At 41.3% G+C, this 19319-nt stretch overlaps 1 protein-coding gene across 3 annotated transcripts in view; it reads right to left on the bottom strand.

Moving 5' to 3' along the window:
* Positions 1-10514, bottom strand: part of LOC115197240 (lissencephaly-1 homolog B) — a 28493-nt gene extending 17979 nt beyond the window's left edge. The window contains exon 1 of one of the 3 annotated variants that reach the window (XM_029758586.1): positions 10096-10514. The gene's annotated coding sequence lies outside the window, so the exon portion shown is untranslated. Of the gene's footprint in view, positions 1-9972; positions 10022-10095 lie in introns of those variants that run through there. The other 2 variants (XM_029758584.1, XM_029758587.1) reach the window with 2 other exon arrangements.
* Positions 10515-19319: the final 8805 nt, after the last annotated feature.

Below are 19319 nucleotides of genomic sequence, written 5' to 3'. Positions count from 1 at the left end.
AATGTTTTGCTTTCGTTGTAAAGCCTTTTTGAAATCGGACAGTGTGGTTAGATTAACGAGAGTCTTGTCTTTAAAATGCTGTAAAATAGTCATATGTTTGAGAAATTGAAGTAATAGCATTTCTAAGGTATTTGAATAACGCGCCACAGGATTCCACTGGCTGTTACGTAGGTGGGACGATTTGGTGCCACCTACCCTAGAGAGGATATGCAGCAGTTTGGGCCGCCTGGCTCATTGCGAACTGTGTGAAGTCCATTTATTCCTAACAAAGGCCGTAATTAATTAGCCAGAATTGTACATAATTATGACACAACATTGAAGGTTGTACAATGTAACAGCAATATTTAGACTTAGGGATGCCATCCGTTAGATAAAATACGGAACGGTTCAGTATTTCACTGAAATAATAAATGTTTTGTTTTCGAAATGATAGTTTCCGGATTCTACCATTTTAATGACCAAAGGCTCGTATTTCTGTGTGTTATGTTCTAATTAAGTCTATGATTTGATAGAGCAGTCTGACTGAACGATGGTAGTGTCGTGTCTTTGGGTACCATTAAACTGAAGATGGCTTTATCAATTAACTCCCTGTAATTATTATCACGCGATTAAACTGATTAATCGTTTAATTGTAATTAACTAGGAGATCGGGGCACCAAGAAAAATATTCAGATTACAAAGTTAGAATTTTCCTAATATAACTTTCCTATATTATAATATAGGCTGATTATCTTCTGGTTTGAATGGTGTATTTTACCTCGCGTCCAGTCTCATTCCAAACGTCGTAAATTGCTGTATCTGCACGAACCCAGTCTTTACTAAAATCATCCATACATCAATTGTCTTAAAATCATTTATTTACTACACTAAGTAATTAACAGAAAACATACAAACAGTAATTATCGTCACAAAGGATTGGTATAGTAATGTGCCCTAATGGCTAACAAGCATGGCTGGTCTGTTAGACAATGGGTCATAAACGGTCAGCTGAGAAGTTACACAGAGTTCATTAATATTAACAATTGAAGGCTCACTCATTCGGGAACAATTGCAATCAATATATATTTACGCTCATGTGTCGTCGGGATCCCTTTTGAAGAGTTATGTTCTGATGGAGAGTTCTCTCTCTCTCGCTCTCTCTCTCTCTCTCTCGCTCTCTCGCATTCATTAATGTCGTCATAGAATGGATGTTTCGTTGGTCTTCGCGTTCGATGATATAATTTACTTAGCAGCAGACTAATAATTAATATCAAAGACTTGTTCTTATTCTGTCGATATCGATAGTCTAAAAGTTAACCACGTGGTATGGTTCACTTTCAGTAGAGTACTTGGATGATAAAACCTAATGGCCATGGAGTGCAGGCCTGGTCTGTAGAAATGTAAATCAGGGGGTGTTTTATAGTGCCCATAGAACAGGCTTGTCAAATGACACCTGGTCCTGTATGTGTCCCTGGGGGCGTGCCTATGACTGAGTTAGACTTGGTTACAGAAATACAATTCTATCACATTAACATCAGTACATAGCATCTCAATGTATTACAAATAGCTTTATCCTTATTAATACATTTTATACAACCATTATGATGCCAGTCTCATCGCTGAGCCTATTATATAAACAGTTTTATGGTAATATGGCTATATTGTCTCGTCTGAGTATCACAAAATTGTACCAAGCGGACCAGTTCGTAGCTGAAGTCTTCATCAATCTTCCATATCTTCTCCAGAACACACATGTCGCCCGGTTCTCCAATTCTATGAGTTGGAAGAATTTCCTTTGTCTCTCTATGAAACATGTGGTAGTAGATTCTCCTCTTGGAATTTTTACAACCCTGGGTTAGGGGGAAGGTAGGTTGGGTGATGGTACAAAGGGGAGGGGGTCAACTGTCCTTCCTGTACCCAAAGAGGCCAACGTCATGACAGTAGGCACCAGCAGGCTCGTAAGCATTCATTCAAACAGCACCTTTGTGTGTTTGCCAGCAGCTCTTCGCAATGTTTCAAGCATTCCGCTGTTTATGACTTCAAACCTATCACCTCCCGAGATTAGGCTGGTGTAACCAATGTGAAATGGCTAGCTAGTTAGCGGGGTGCGCGCCAAAAGCGTTTCAAACGTCACTCGCTCTGAGACTTGGAGTAGTTGTTCCCCTTGCTCTACATGGGTAACGCTGCTTCGAGGGTGGCTGTTGTCAATGTGTTCCTGGTTCGAGCCCAGGTAGGAGCGAGGAGAGGGACAGAAGCTATAGTGTTACACTGGCAATACTAAAGTGCCTATAAGAACTTCCAATAGTCAAAGGTATAATAAATACAAATCGTATAGAGAAATAGTCCTATAATAACTACAACCTAAAAATTCTTACCTGGGAATATTGAAGACTCATGTTGAAAGGAACCACCAGCTTTCATATGTTCTCATGTTCTGAGCAAGGAACTTAAACATTAGCTTTTTACATGGCGCATATTGCACTTTTACTTTCTTCTCCAACATCAATTTAGTCTCAAATAAATAATGAAACGCGTTCAATTTGGTTTAAATAATGCAAAAAGCATTATTTAAACCAAATTGAACGCGTTTCATTATTTATTTGAGACTAAATTGATTTTATTGATGTATTATATTAAAGGTAAAATAAGTGTTCATTCAGTATTGTTGTAATTGTCATTATTTCAAATAAAAAAATATTTTTTAAAGGGCCGATTTATCGGTATCGTTTTTTTTTTTGGTCCTTCAATAAATCGGTATCAGTATTGGCGTTCAAAAAAACCAGAAACCGGTCGACCTCTACTAACTTGTAGTAATAATTAGGGATGCGTGATATATCAGTGAACATATCGGAATCATCCAATATATCGGATGATATCGATATATCGGAATCATCCTCAGTATTGTTTGGCTAACCCCGTTCCAGGTTAGCCAAACAATACTGAAGCGTTCCTAGCTGACAGAGGACTCAATGGATGACTTCCCGAACGCTACGGGTTCTGACAGGGTTTACCTGTTGAAGTGAACGTCGAATAGACACGTGAAGCTGTTCATTCGTCTACAACAGCAACACGTGCTAAACGACTACCCTAAACTTGCCATAGCCTTGAAATTAGAATTCAGTGGTTCTGTGACTCGCAAACATGATAGCTCACTGGCTAACACTGTCAAACAAGCTCGGAAGGAACACCCACAAGCTTACCATCATAGACTTCGTTCAGCTTACTTTGGCCTACTCACCAAAACAGGAATGGAAGCGCTGTTACCATTCAAACAAAATGTTTGTTGAACATGTATCCCACCTTCATTACCTACTTAGGCAAGTTAACGTGGGCTGCAGGGCCCATCTTACAACTCAGAGCTTGCAAGCACAGCTTTTGAAGCATCAAAAGCTTGCAACGCTAAGAGCCCTGACCACTCGGTTTTGAAGTTTGACCAGGAGCACTCACTCCAGTTAGAGGGTGCATTATCAGGTATTGGAGCGTTAAGAGATGACGCATGACAACGGTTAATACCACGATTCCAATAACCACCGCAGTCCAAATAACTGTAAAGCACGTCACCATCGAAACGACTGCTGCTACAATCGACCTGTTCGCGACGTTCCTGCACCCAACCCACACAAAGTGTCAGAGTACAAGGGTAACAAAGGGTTAAAGTACGATTAAAACGTAAACCAATGTTCTCCAGAAGTTCAACTACGTGAAGAACTAAAGCGAGAAGAATTTGAGAAAAGGGTAAAAGATAAGTCACAAGGATTAGACGGGGAATTGCAGGACACCAGGTCCGCAGGAAATAACACCCTTAGTAAGGAAGTTAAAATCAAATTTCTCCCGCTCTCATTCAATACGCTATCCAGGGCCCGCTTGATCAAGAAATAAGCCCACAGGCTTTGTCTATAGACCATGATACAAAGGTTGCGAAGAAAAAAGGTCAAAAGCTCCATTAAAGCCAAGCCCATTCACAATCTGAAAAGTCGATCTACTTTCACCTTGAACAGAAATGGCATCTCACATCGTTGCGAACAACCACTCCACTTTGTAGGGAATATGTCCACTAAGCGCAAATCTAAACGGCCATACCTGGAAACGGTCCAGGAGGACTGCTTAACTTTTTATGGATAGGGGGCAGTATTTTCACGGCCGGATAAAAAACGTACCCAATTTAATCTGATTATTACTCCTGCCCAGAAACTAGAATATGCATATAATTATTAGCTTTGGATAGAAAACACTCCAAAGTTGCTAAAACTGTTTGAATGGTGTCTGAGTATAACAGAACTCATTTGGCAAGCCAAAACCTGAGAAGATTCCAAACAGGAAGCGCCCTCTGACTATTTCTTGGCCTTCTTGATCATCTCTATCCAAAACAGGGGATCTCTGCTGTAACGTGACATTTTCTAACGCTCCCATAGGCTCTCAGAAGGCGCCAGAACGTTGAATGGTGACTTTGCAGGCCATGGCTGAAAAACAGTAGCGCATTTGGATAGTGGTCAATCAGAGAACAATGACACTGGGGCGCTCGTGCACGAGCCGACCCCATGTTTTTATTTTTTCGTCTTTGAACGAAAACAGGGTTTCCCGGTCGGAATATTATCGCTATTTTACAGGAAAAATCGCATAAAAATTGATTTTAACCTGTTAGGGACAGGGGGCAGTATTTACACGGCCGGATAAAAAAAAAAACTTACCCAATTTAATCTGGTTATTACTACTGCCCAGAAACTACAATATGCATATAATTATTGGCTTTGGATAGAAAACACCCTAAAGTTTCTAAAACTGTTTGAATGGTGTCTGTGAGTATAACAGAACTCATATGGCAGGCAAAAACCTGAGAAGATTCCTTAAAGGAAGTGGCCTGTCTGACAATTTCTTGGGCTTCTTGACTCTCTTTATTGAAAACTGAGGACCATTGCTGTAACGTGACACTTCCTACGGCTCCCATAGGCTCTCAGAAGGCGGGAAAAAGCTGAATGATATCATTGCAGCCCCTCCCTGAAAAACATTAGCGCCTTTGGTAAGTGGTCTATCAGAGGACAATGAGACTGAGGCGCGTGCACGAGGCGACCCCATGTTTTTATTTTCTCTGTCTTTGAACTAAAACACGGTTTCCCGGTCGGAATATTATCGCTTTTTTTACGAGAAAAATGGCATAAAAATTGATTTTAAACAGCGGTTGACATGCTTCGAAGTACGGTAATGGAATATTTAGAAATGTTTTGTCACGAAACACTTCGGGCGCGTCACCCTTATTTACCCTTCGGATAGTGTCTTGAACGCACGAACAAAAAAAGAGGATATTTGAACATAACTATGGATTATTTTGAACCAAACCAACATTTGTTATTGAAGTAGAAGTCCTGGGAGTACATTCTGATGAAGAACAGCAAAGGTAATAACGTTTATCGTGAGTAATTTAGTAAATTCACCGGAAGTTTGCGGTGGGTATGCTAGTTCTGAACGTCACATGCTAATGTAAAAAGCTGGTTTTTGATATAAATATGAACTTGATTGAACAAAACATGCATGTATTGTATAACATAATGTCCTAGGATTGTCATCTGACTAGCATTCCCACCGAACACTTCCGGTGAATTTACTGAATTACTCACGATAAACGTTCACAAAAAAACATAAATTATTTTAAGAATTATAGATACAGAACTCCTTTATGCAATCGCGGTGTCCGATTTTAAAATAGCTTTTCGGTGAAAGCACATTTTGCAATATTCTGAGTAGATAGCTCGCCATCACAGGCTAGCTATTTTGACACCCACCAAGTTTGACCCTCACCAAACTCAGATTTACTATAAGAAAAATTGGATTACCTTTGCTGTTCTTCGTCAGAATGCACTCCCAGGACTTCTACTTCAATAACAAATGTTGGTTTGGTTCAAAATAATCCATAGTTATATCCAAATAGCGGCGTTTTGTTCGTGCGTTCAAGACACTATCCGAAGGGTAAAGAAGGGTGAAGCGCACGGCGTGTTTCGTGACAAATATTCAAAATATTCCATTACTGTACTTCGAAGCATGTCAACCGCTGTTTAAAATCAATTTTTATGCCATTTTTCTCATAAAAAAGCGATAATATTCCGACCGGGAAAGCGTGTTTACGTTCAAAGAGAGAGAAAGTAAAAGCATGGGATCCCCTCGTGCACGAGCCTCAGTCTGATGGCCCTCTGATCGACCACCATCCAAACGCGCTAAAGTTTCAGCCAGCGGCTGGAATTACATCATTCAGCTTTTTCCCGGGTTCTGAGAGCCTATGGGAGCCGTAGGAAGTGTCACGTTACAGCAAAGATCCTAAATTTTCTTTAAACAGAGCCAAGAAGCCCAAGGAATGGTCAGAGAGGGTACTTCTTGTTTGGAATCTTCTCAGGTTTTTGCCTGCCATATGAGTTCTGTTATACTCACAGACACCATTCAAACAGTTTTAGAAACTTTAGGGTGTTTTCTATCCAAAGCCACTAATTATATGCATATTCTAGTTTCTAGTCATCATCAAACCCACTGCTAGCTAGCCAACCTTTACTGACTAGCAGCACTGTAGAAACTAATACATTACAACGGAACGATTTGACTGGTGCAGTGTTAGTTGTCTTTGTCATAGTTTGATAATTGTGTAGTTTAGAGTAATTATCGAGGTTAGCTAGCCAGCTATTTTCGTCCCCCGCGACGCCATTTTTCCAAACCTAGCCAACTATTACCGACGAGCAGCATTGTAGAAACTAAATACATTACAAAGGAACGTCTTGATTAGTGCTATGTTAGCTAGCTACATAGTTGCTTTTGTATCATGATAATGTGTAGTACTGAAACTATCGAGGTTACCTAGCCAGCTACACGTTCAAACAAAGTCAACAACGCAGCCACTGCTAGCTAGCCTACTTCACCAGCCAGCTGTACTGTATCATCTTCGTCATTTTAGTCAATACAATTTTTGCAACGTAAGCTTAACTTTCTGAACATTTGAGAAGTGTAGTCCACTTGTCATTCCAATCTCCTTTGCATTAGCGTAGCCTCTTCTGTAGCCTGTCAACTATGTGTCTGTCTATCCCTGTTCTCTCCCCTCTGCACAGGCCACACAAACGCTTCACACCGCGTGGCCGCTGCCACTCTAACCTGGTGGTCCCAGCGCGCACGACCCACGTGGAGTTCCAGGTCTCCGGCAGCCTCTGGAACTGCCGGTCTGCGGCCAACAAGGCAGAGTTCATCTCAGCCTATGCTACCCTCCAGCACCTCGACTTCTTGGCACTGACGGAAACATGGATTACCACAGATAACACTGCTACTCCTACTGCTCTCTCCTCGTCTGCCCAAGTGTTCTCGCATACCCCGAGAGCATCTGGCCAGCGGGGTGGTGGCACTGGAATCCTCATCTCTCCCAAGTGGACATTCTCTCTTTCTCCCCTGACCCATCTGTCTATCTCCTCATTTGAATTCCATGCTGTCACAGTTACCAGCCCTTTCAAGCTTAACATCCTTATCATTTATCGCCCTCCAGGTTCCCTTGGAGAGTTCATCAATGAGCTTGACGTCTTGATAAGTTCCTTTCCTGAGGATGGCTCACCTCTCACAGTTCTGGGTGACTTTAACCTCCCCACGTCTACCTTTGACTCATTCCTCTCTGCCTCCTTCTTTCCACTCCTCTCCTCTTTTGACCTCACCCTCTCACCTTCCCCCCTACTCACAAGGCAGGCAATACGCTTGACCTCAAGTGTCACGTTACAGCAAAGATCCTCAGTTTCAATAAAGAGAGTCAAGAAGGCCAAGGAATGGTCAGAGAGGGCGCTTCCTGTAAGGAATCTTCTCAGGTTTTGGCCTGCCAAATGAGTTCTGTTATACTCACAGACACCATTCAAACAGTTTTAGAAACTTTAGGGTGTTTCCATTCCAAAGCCAATAATTAAATGCATATTTTAGTTTCTGGGCAGTAGTAATAACCAGATTAAATCGGGTACGTTTTTTTATCCGGCCGTGTAAATACTGCCCCCTATCCCTAACAGGTTTTAAGGGTCTGAACAAAATAACAGCCTTAGTAAAGTTGAACATTTACTCCGAGGTCAAAAGGTCATCCCTGAAAACTGCCCGAAGCTGGTGACTTGCAGCTGTAGACTTATGTAGTTACCAACTTGGGATAGTGCCCTAAGCAACACACCGCAAATTAGGAACAACCTAGATATGACATTAGACAGATTGTATAACTGTCATGGTCAGAACATATAGATTCAATGGTTGTAAAGATGGGGAGAGGTCTGTCCGTAATAGAGATGCTCTGCTTTTTTGACACCACAATACAAAAAACAAGTCCTGCAGGCTCTAGTTTTAGCTCATCTTATTGTCCAGTCATATGGGCAAGTGCTGCAAAGAAAGACCTAGTTCAGCTGCAGCTGGCCCAAAACAGAACTGCATGTCTTGCGTCACTTCTTGTTTTTATAAGAAACATTAATGTGTTGGAAATTCCAAAATTGATTGAATAGTCAACTTACACATAGCACTGACACACACACACACTTACCCCACCAGACATGCCACCAGGGGTCTTTTCACAGTCCCAGAACAAATTCAAGGAAATGTACAGTATTATACAGAGCCATGAGTGCATGGAACTCCCATCTTATATAGCACAAGTGAACAGCAAACCTGGTTTCAAAAAACAAATAAAGCAACACCTCCCCATGTGATACTTGTGTGTATGTACTGACATGTGTAACTGATAGATGCACACACACACTACATGTTTTTAAAATGTATGTAAATTGTAAAGTCCTGTCTGTAATCTCTTTGTCAAGACTAGCTGTCGCCTTTGGCGTCAGCTAATTGGGATCCTAATAAATCAAATCAAGCCTCATTCCTTGAATCTCGAGACAACTCTGATAGTGTTTTTTTCTCAAAGTTGACGCGATGTCGCGTCCTATTTATATCAGTACAGTCCTAACAACTCTGATCCACCTCTACGCAGACAACACCATTCTGTATACTTCTGGCCCTTCTTTGGACACTGTGTTAAATAAAGGTGAAATATTTTATTTTTTTAAATAAACTTAAACATTACGAAATGTCTATTTGAGCAAATAAAAATCACATAGCAAATAAGTCACATTTTTTGTTGTTGGCCAAATTTGACACTCGTTGACCTCCATACCAAAACTCCTCGCTTGGTGGGCGAAACACCGACAAAAAGGCCACCTGCTGGAGGGAGACAGACCGCTCTTCCTCTGGAAGGTATCCGCCAGCCTACCAGAGGACCACGTTCTGTGTAACGTTATTTTTGATGAACAACCGCCAAAGCAAGAAAGTATGTGATGTTACTAATTTAGTTAACGTAAACAGCAAACAAGTTAGATAGTTAGGTAACCTTCTGTAATTAACAGTTTGCTGACTAGCTAACTTTCCAAAAGGCTAGCTAGGCAGCTAACGTTAATGGTTAACGTTACATAAATCGGCAACTCCTTAGCAAGATTAAACATTTGCATTACTGCAAAGGTGAGACTAAAATGTGGTTTAGCCAGTTTACCAGTATATGATATAGTTAGCATTGAATGAATTTTAACAGCTAACGTTAACTATCCAGCTAGCAACCTGGGACAAGGTTGCAGCAACGACCAATTAACACGCCCTTCCAGCTAACTAACTAGCCACCTAACGGGTTGGCTAACGTAATGCAGCTGGTTAGCTCAGCCAGAAAACTAAGCGGTTCGTTAGCATTTTATTACCAAAGTCCTCGTCAAACATGACATTGTCGTCAACATAACTAGCTCACGTTATAGTTATGCTATTTTAATAAATCATTCCACCTTCCGACCATTACATTGAACCGTGGTTAATTGCTAACGCTAAATAGCAATGTTTAAAATCCATCAAGCTAACGTCCCATGTAAACAAACTCGATGCAAATGCCATGGGCAAAACAAGCACTGTGAGGCAACATAAGAAATGTATCAGAGCAAGATCATGACATTATCTAGTTACAATAATCAATTTCCCGACCTTATGTTGCTGTAACAGCCTCTTCGCCATTTTGAGACAGACGGGAGGCGCAAAAAAAAATAAAACTGCAGCCACATCGTAATCATTACCGCTTCGTTTTATGGCAAAACAAGATCAACTCACCCTTCTATGTATGATCTGTCTCATAGTCCTTGTTCTGCGATCAAATGTTTTGTTTTTGCTTAGACCCTGCTGGGTGATAGGACATCTATCTTGTTTTCTCCTTTATTTCAATAAATCAGTTGCAGTGAGGTATCACTACCGCCTCCGGACCGCGGGTACGCGCATGGGCTGACAGCACGGCGCGCACGCCCAGTTTAAACGAAATTGTCCTGAAGGGAAAGGTTTGGGACATTGGATACTAAAGTACGCACATTTCTACGTTGAATTTCGTGGTCGCACATTGAGATTCGTAGTTGCAAATACAATAAACAAATGTGTTAGTTCATTTTGCAAGTTTGTATCATAATTCGCAAATGTGTAATTTAATTTCGCAACCTTGTATCATGTTGTGTGAAAAATGTAATTTCACATTTGCAAGCAATTCAACTAATTTAGTAAACTTCGAATTGTGAATCTTCTGAGAATAAAAACGATTTGCCCATGCCGAATCTGGGAGCTCGGAGTTGACAAATATAACGTCTAATTTGTGCCAAAATGGTTTGTAGTTGTAAATCCTGGGTTTGCACAGCTGTAACATATGCTTTAGTTTGTAATCTGTCTGCAGTAGTAAATACACGATGGCTCTGGGTGCAGGACGTTTTACTCCTGACCAATAAATTCCCTCTGACAAAATCACAGCCGCCTATTGCTGCAACCATTGGCAGAATTTTTCCATCAATCAAATATCAGGCCGTTACTTCCCACAGCACAGGGTCGTAACTAGTTACCACAGCCACAAAGGCTTAAACCCTACCTATTTCTAGAATTAATCGTCTTAAAAATTGATTTTAAACCTAACCTTAACCACACTGCTAATCGTATGCCAAACCTTAAATTAAGTGCGCATTTTTTTTTACATCATACATTTTTACGATAAGGCCAAATCTGTCTTTGTGGCTGGGGTAACTAGTGACAACAGCACTGGAGCCGTAGAGTGTTGAACTAATGTTTGAAGTGGAGGGACTACTGGGTTTAGCATGTCTCTCGAGGAGGCTAAATGAGATTTCGACTTGGAGAAATGTAATATTTTCAGAAGGAGTCGAGAATTTGGTTTAAGGACATGGTTATGATAAAGATACGTTTGGTCCAGTGTGAGTGATATTTTTGAAGAGGGTGGAACCAGGCTTTTTGGCCAGTGGTGTAAAGTACTACTTAAGTAGTTTGTGGTACCTGTACTTTACTATTTATATTTCACTACTTTTACTTCACTACATTCCTAAAGAAAATGATGTACTTTTTACTCCATACATTTTCCCTGACACCCAAAAGTACTTGTTACATTTTGAATGCTTAGCGGGACAGAAAATGGTCCAATTCGTACACTTATCAAGAGAACATCCCTGGTCATCCCTACTGCATCTGATCTGGCGGACTCACTAAACACAAATGCTTTGTTTTTAAATTCTGTCTTGAGTGTTGGAGTGGGACCCTTGCTATCCGTAAATACGAGAAAAAAAACAAGAAAAAGTGTGCCGTCTTGTTTGCATTATAATGGAATTTTTATTATTCATACTTTTAATACTTAAGTATATTTCAGCAGCTACATTTACCTTTAATACTTAAGCATATTTAAAACAAACTACTTTTAGACTTTTACTGAAGTAGTATTTTACTGGGTGACTATCACTTGACTCATTTTCTATGACGGTATTTTTACTTTTACGCAAGTATGAGATGTTATGTTAGTACTTTTTCTACCACTGCTTTTGGCTGATCCATGGGTGGTTTCAGGTTGGTTGGAAAAGTTGGTGGGTGCTGTTGAGTCAGTGAAGGTAACCCGAAGTGGACTTTTGTATTTCTTCAGATCAGAGGGATCAGGCGCTCTGTGCGATGCAATTTAGGGATATACCTGTATCTTGCTTTGCGCTTAAGGTACCATTGAAGGGAGTGATTTCTGGGGTAGCGTTAAGTGTGGAGGTGGAGCAATTTAAGTAGAAGATTCCTGGTATTGGTGATGCCTGCCGTTTGGTGTGACGCAGACCCGGTGGGGAGAGTGGTGACAGAATCTTTTTTTTATTTTTTAGCTTTGATTAAGAGTTTTTATCTGACAAAGTTATGTTAGGATATATGAGTTATGCTGTTAGTGCTTTTGTTTCCGAATCCACTACTGTGTTATAGGTGTCACGTTTATGGGCATGTTGCAGCAGTGTGCAGGAGGGAGAATCCAAGATGTGGGAAGTGTGCAGGAGGACATGGGACAGAGGAATGTGTAGTTTCTGTGGGAAAAAAATTGGGTATGTCAACTGTAGGGGTGCCTATGTTGCTGGGGATCGGAGGAGTCCAGTGCAGGAGAGGCAGGTTGAGGTGGCCAAGGTCAGAGTTATGCAGAAGATGTCGTATGCTGAGGCAGAGAAGAAAAATCAGCTTTAAATGTTGCATATAGATTGTGGCTTTCAATGCAATTGTCTGCATCATTTCCAATTGATTTCTATTTGCCATAAATATTTCAACTGTGCTGTTTGAAAAAAGTTTCTAAACTTTTCTATTCTCAGTTTTTACAGATTGTAAATGAAAAGATACATTTTTTTGCTAAAAGTATATTATTGATTGATTGACTATGACTTTTCAAATCACCAGTAGTGCTATTTGCAGAGTTAGCTCCAGGTAAATGTTGCAATTCTTCAGCCATTCCTAAACCTGCGACCAAAAACAAGCTACATACTGTATGAACAGCAGCAAAACAAATGATCTAATGATTCTGTCTCTTCGCAGTAAAATCTGCAGAGTTGGGATGGTTGTATCCCCCATTCATATATACAGTATCAGTCAAAAGTATGGACACACCTACTCATTCCTGGGTTTTTCTTTATTTTTACTATTTTCTACATTGTAGAATAATAGTGAAGACAAACACTATGAAATAACACATATGGAATCATGTAGTAACCAAAAAAAGTGATAAACAAATCTATATTTGAATCTCAAATATATTTTGATTTGTTTAACACTTTTTTGGTTACTACATGTGTCAGTGTGTGTTATTTTATTGTTTTGAAGTCTTCACTATTATTCTACAATGTATAAAATAGTAGAATTAAAGAAAAACCCTGGAATGAGTAAGTGTGTCCATACTTTTGACTGGTACTGTAGTTCGACAACTTCCACATCAGGTTTCAGTGATCTGAAAGTACGTTATACAAAAATAGCAATAGACAAACAACTCCAAGTCGATCGCAAATTTGAAAGACTACAGTATATGCAATAGTTGTTTATACAATTGCATTGTTTACCTCAGTCAACAGCTGTGGCTCCCATCCATATTCGGTGGAGACCTGGATGCTGTTGTGTGTGCAAAGAGAATTACCTTCGCACAATTCCCGTCGGGCATTCTGGTTTTAGACTATATGTAACATAGTAAATGTAAATCCAAGACACTCAAATGAGTATGAAATGTTAGAGGGTTACTTAAGGCATAAACAAAAGTAGGGTGGTTGGTCGGGGCGGATAGGTAGGCGTATAATGTGAACATCTAGCAACTCAAAAGGTTGCGTGTTCGAATCTCATCATGGACAACTTTAGTATTTTAGCTAATCAGGAACTTTGCAACTACTTCGCTAACCCTTTTACCTAACTCCTAACCCTAACCCTTAGCCTAGCTAACGTTAGCCACCTAGATACCTAGCTAACGTAAGCCAAAACAAACTGGAATTAGTCAAATATAAGTTTTGCGAACTCGTAACATATTGTACGAATTGCAATTCATAACATACACTACATGACAAAATGAGTTCTAATTGATCCCAAAGGTGTTCAATGGGGTTGAGGTGAGGGCTCTTTGCAGGCCAGTTCTTCCACACCAATCTCAAACCATTTCTGTATGGACCTTGCTTTGTACACAGGGGCATTGTCATGCTGAAACAGGAAAGGGCCTTTCCCAAACTGTTGCCACAAAATTGGGAGCACAGAAATGTCTAGAATGTCATTGTATGCTGTAGCATTGTTAAAACATTCTGGTGTCCGGTATTCTGGTTTTGCTGGAGAGGTGTGTGTGTCTAGCTACGCTACATGACCAAAAGTATGTGGACACCTGCTTGTTGAACATCTCATTCCAAAATCATGGGCATTTATATGGAGTTGGTCCGGCCATGGAAACCCATTTCATGAAGCTCCCGACGAACAGTTCTTGTGCTGATGTTGCTTCCAGAGGCAGTTTGGAACTACAGTGGGGGAAAAAAGTATTTGATCCCCTGCTGATTTTGTACGTTTGCCCGCTTACAAAGAAATGATCAGTCTATAATTTTAATAGTAGGTTTATTTGAACAGTGAGAGACAGAATAACAACAAAAAAATTCAGAAAAACGCATGTCAAAAATGTTATAAAATGATTTGCATTTTAATGAGGGGAATAAGTATTTGACCCCTCTGCAAAACATGACTTAGTACTTGGTGGCAAAACCCTTGTTGGCAATCAGAGGTCAGACGTTTCTTGTAGTTGGCCAGCAGGGATTTTGTCCCACTCCTCTTTGCAGATCTTCTCCAAGTCATGAAGGTTTCGAGGCTGACGTTTGGCAACTCGAACCTTCAGCTCCCTCCACAGATTTTCTATGGGATTAAGGTCTGGAGACTAGCTAGGCCACTCCAGGAACATAATGTGCTTCTTCTTGAGCCACTCCTTTGTTGCCTTGGCCGTGTGTTTTGGGTCATTGTCATGCTGGAATACGCATCCACGACCCTTTTTCAATGCCCTGGCTGAGGGAAGGAGGTTCTCACCCAAGATTTGACGGTACATGGCCCCGTCCTTTGATGCGGTGAAGTTGTCCTGTCCCCTTAGCAGAAAAACCCCCCCAAAGCATAATGTTTCCACCTCCATGTTTGACGGTGGAGATGGTGTTCTTGGGGTCATAGGTGGCATTCCTCCTCCAAACACGGCGAGTTGAGTTGATGTCAAAGAGCTCCATTTTGGTCTCATCTGACCACAACACTTGCACCAGTTGTCCTCTGAGTCATCCAGATGTTCATTGGCAAACTTCAGACAGGCATGTATATGTATTCTTGAGCAGGGGACCTTGCGGGCGCTGCAGGATTTCTGTCCTTCACGTCGTAGTGTGTTACCAATTGTTTTCTTGGTGACTATGGTCCCAGCTGCCTTGAGATCGTTGACAAGATCTTCCCGTGTAGTTCTGGGCTGATTCCTCACCGTTCTCATGATCATTGAAACTCCACGAGGTGAGATCTTGCATGGAGCCCCAGGCCGAGGGAGATCGACAGTTCTTTTGTGTTTCTTCCATTTGCGAATAATCTGTCACCTTCTCACCAAGCTGCTTGGCGATGGTCTTGTAGCCCATTCCAGCCTTGTGTAGGTCTACAATCTTGTAAAATGCAAATCAATTTATAAAATTTTTGACATGCGTTGTTCTGGATATTTTTGTTGTTAATCTGTCTCTCACTGTTCAAATAAACATACCATTAAAATTATAGACTGATCCTTTCTTTATCAGTGGGCAAACGTACAAAATCAGCAGGGGATCAAATACTTTTCCCCCCCACTGTAGTCCAGTGAATATGGCTGTGTTTGTGTGGTGCAAGTCTGAAAATTAGCAGCTGACATGAAGTGTTTAATTAATGCATGTGAGACAGGTTCCATATACAAGACAGGCAGAGATGGAGAAAAACAGAACAGTTTAATTACCCCTGTTATGGACACTTGCCAGCAATAAAAGCTTCCACGGCCTGTTCCTTGGACAGTGAACATCTGGCAATATCTACATTTGACCCCTTGATCAGCTCGCTCTCTGAAAGAAAATAAAAACAGGCATTGTGACGTTGAACAATAAGGTGGGAATAGAACGTTCGGAAGGCGAGTTGGTGCTCAATAGAACTAATTGGAGCTGGCAGGGTGAAAAAAAGCATTAATAAGGCCGTTTTTTTTCACGATTACGTCACAATAACGGCAAGCAGCTGCGAAATATGGTCATATGAAACTGGGCTCCACAGCCGAAGCAATGAACTAGTCATCAGAAAAAAGTTCAAGTTAATGTGTCCAGACCATCTACACGGATTTCAGAGCACTCATCTGAGTGTACCAGAGGGCAGAAAAATTACTATGAGCGCTTACACGGAACCCAAACCGGCTGTGCACGTGCACAAAAGTATTTTGTCCCCCCACACCAAACGCGATCACGACACGCAGGTTAAAATATCAAATCAAACTCTGAACCAATTATGAGCTTCAATGCCATACAACACTCCTTCCGTGGCCTCCAACTGCTCTTAAACACTAGTAAAACCAAATGCATGCTTTTCAATCGTTCGCTGCCGGCACCGGCCCGACTAGCATCACTCTGGACGGTTCTGACCTAGAATATGTGGACAACTACATATGTAGGTGTCTGGCTAGACTGTAACCTCTCCTTCCAGACTCATACCAAAACTAGAGTCGGCTTTCTATTTCGAAACAACCTCCTTCACTCACGCCACCGAACTTACCATAGTAAAACTGACTATCCTACCAATCCTCGACTTCGGCGATGTCATCTGCAAAATAGCCTCCAACACTCTACTCAGCAAACTGGATGCAGTCTATCAGTGCCATCCGTTTTGTTACCAAAGCCCCTTATACCACCCACCACTGCGACCTGTATGCTCTGGTCGGCTGGCCCTCGCTACATATGCGTTGCCAGACCCACTGGCTCCAGGTCATCTATAAGTCTATGCTAGGTAAAGCGTTGCCTTACCTCAGCACACTGGTCACGATAACACCCACCCGTAGCACGTGCTCCAGCAGGTATGTCACTGGTCTTCCCCAAAGCCAGCACCTCCTTTGGCTGCCTTTCCTTCCAGTTCTCTGGGAGGAAAGCCTTACATTTCCCTCACTACCTTTAAACATCAGCCATCTGAACAGCTAACCGATCGCTGCACATAGTCCATCTGTAAATAGCCCACCCAATCTACCTACCTCATCACCATATTGTTTTTATTTACTTTTCTGCACACCAGTATCACTACTTGCACATCTGCTCATCTATCACTCGTGTTAATCTGCTAAATTGTAATTACTTTGCTACTATGGCCTATTTATTGCCTTACCTCCTCACGCCATTTGTACACACTGTATATAGACTATTTTCTTCTATTGTGTTGACTGTACGCTTGTTTATTCCATGTGTAACTGTTTGTGTTGCACTGCTTTGCTTTCTTGGCCAGGTCGCAGTTGTAAATGAGAACTTGTTCAACTAGCTTACCTGGTTAAATAAAGGTGAAATAAATACAATTTGGGGACAGGTTGAAAAGCATTAAAACATGTATGGCAATTTAGCTAGCTAGCACTTTCTGCTAATTTGTCCTATTTAGCTAGCTTGCTGTTGCTAGCTAATTTGTCCTGGGATATAAACATTGAGTTGTTATTTTACCTGAAATGCACAAGGTCCTCTACGCCGACAACTAACCCACACACAAAACGGTCAACCGAATCATTTCTAGTCATCTCTCCTCCCAGGCTTTTTCATCTTTGAACTTATATGGTGATTGGCATCTAAACTTTCATAGTATTTCTACACCGACCAGCAACACAGTTCGTCTTTCAATCACCCACGTGGGTATAACCAATGAGGAGATGGCACGTGGGTACCTGCTTCTATAAACCAATCAGGAGATGGGAGAGGCAGGACTTGCAGCGTGATCTGCGTCAGAAATAGGAGTTCTATTTTAGCCCTAGGCAACGCAGCAATAATTGAATAACAGATTTCAAAATGTATTTAGCAATGCTGGCGAAGCGAGCGGTTTGGTTAGCCTATTAGTCGCCAACGCTCTGGTTAACACAAACTGCCTTACCGGCTCTGCTAGGGTGGGTAAATGGTCAGAGTGGTTTCATTTGTGTCTGGAAGTAGCTAGCCAACATTAGCTTGGGTGATTGACTGCTGTTGTAAGGCCAGAACGACAAAACCCCCCCCCCCAAAAAACAGAATGTCCGGTGTGCGCTCCGAGAGCGAAACGGTCTGAATGGAGACATAATATTAAATAAAATCAATCCAATATACTAGTTATTAGAAAAAAAGTTAGTCGCTGGTAATGCCAATAAAGAATACTACCAAATGCTTCTCAAAGTTGCCCTCTGGTGGTCAAACTAGCAATAACAGAAGTGGCTGAGAATTAAATTACATGCCACAAAATGTAGCAGCACGCAGGGTGTGCCGCAACTTTTAGAGGATTCACTGTACAGTTGACCGGGGTAGCTCTAGCAGGGAAGAAATTTGCTGAATTGACTTGTTGGAAAGTTCACATCCTATGACAGTGTCCCGGTGAAAGTCACTGAGCTCTTCAGTAAAGCCATTCTACTGCCAATTTGTGTCTATGGAGATGGCATGGCTGTGTGGTCGATTTTATACCCGTCAGCAACAGGTGGGCTGAAATAGCCAAATCCACTAATTTAAAGGGGTGTTCATAAACTTCAACTGTATAGTGTACATACATATAGCCAATTACATTTCAACTCAGTGTCACAATTCCTGACATTTAAGCCTAGTAAAAATTCCCCATCTAAGGTCAGTTAGGATCACCACTTTATTTTAAGAAAGTGAAAGGTCAGAATAATAGTAGAGTGATTTATTTCAGCTTTAATTTCTTTCATCACATTCCCAGTGGGTCAGAAGTTTACATACACTCAATTAGTGTTCAGTAGCATTGTCTTTAAATGGTTTAACTTGGGTCAATCGTTTTGGGTAGCCTTCCACAATAAGTTGGGTGAATTTTGGCCCATTCCTCCTGACAGAGCTGGTGTAAACTGAGTCAGGTTTGTAGGCCTCCTTGTGTCACACATGCTTTTTCAGTTCTGCCCACAAATTTATGGGATTGAGGTCAGGGCTTTGTGATGGCCACTCCAATACCTTGACTTTGTCTTTAAGCCATCTTGGGGTGATTGTCCATTTGGAAGACGATTTGTGACCAAGCTTTAACTTCCTGACTGAGGTCTTGAGATTTTGCGTCAATATATCCACATCGTTTTCCTACCCCATGATGCCATCTATTTTGTGAAGTGCACCAGTCCCTCCTGCAGCAAAGCAACCCCACAACATTATCCTGCCACCACTCGTGCTTCATGGTTGGGATGGTGTTCTTCAGCTTGCAAGCCTCCCCCTTTTTCCTTCAAACATAATGATGGTCAAACAGTTCTATTTTTGTTTCAGACCAGAGGACATTTCTCCAAAAAGTACAATCTTTGTACCCATGTGCAGTTGCAAACCGGCATC

Source organism: Salmo trutta, chromosome 7, assembly GCF_901001165.1.
Source record: "Salmo trutta chromosome 7, fSalTru1.1, whole genome shotgun sequence".
Classification (NCBI taxonomy): domain Eukaryota; kingdom Metazoa; phylum Chordata; class Actinopteri; order Salmoniformes; family Salmonidae; genus Salmo; species Salmo trutta.
This window is presented reverse-complemented; position numbering and strand designations above follow the sequence as displayed.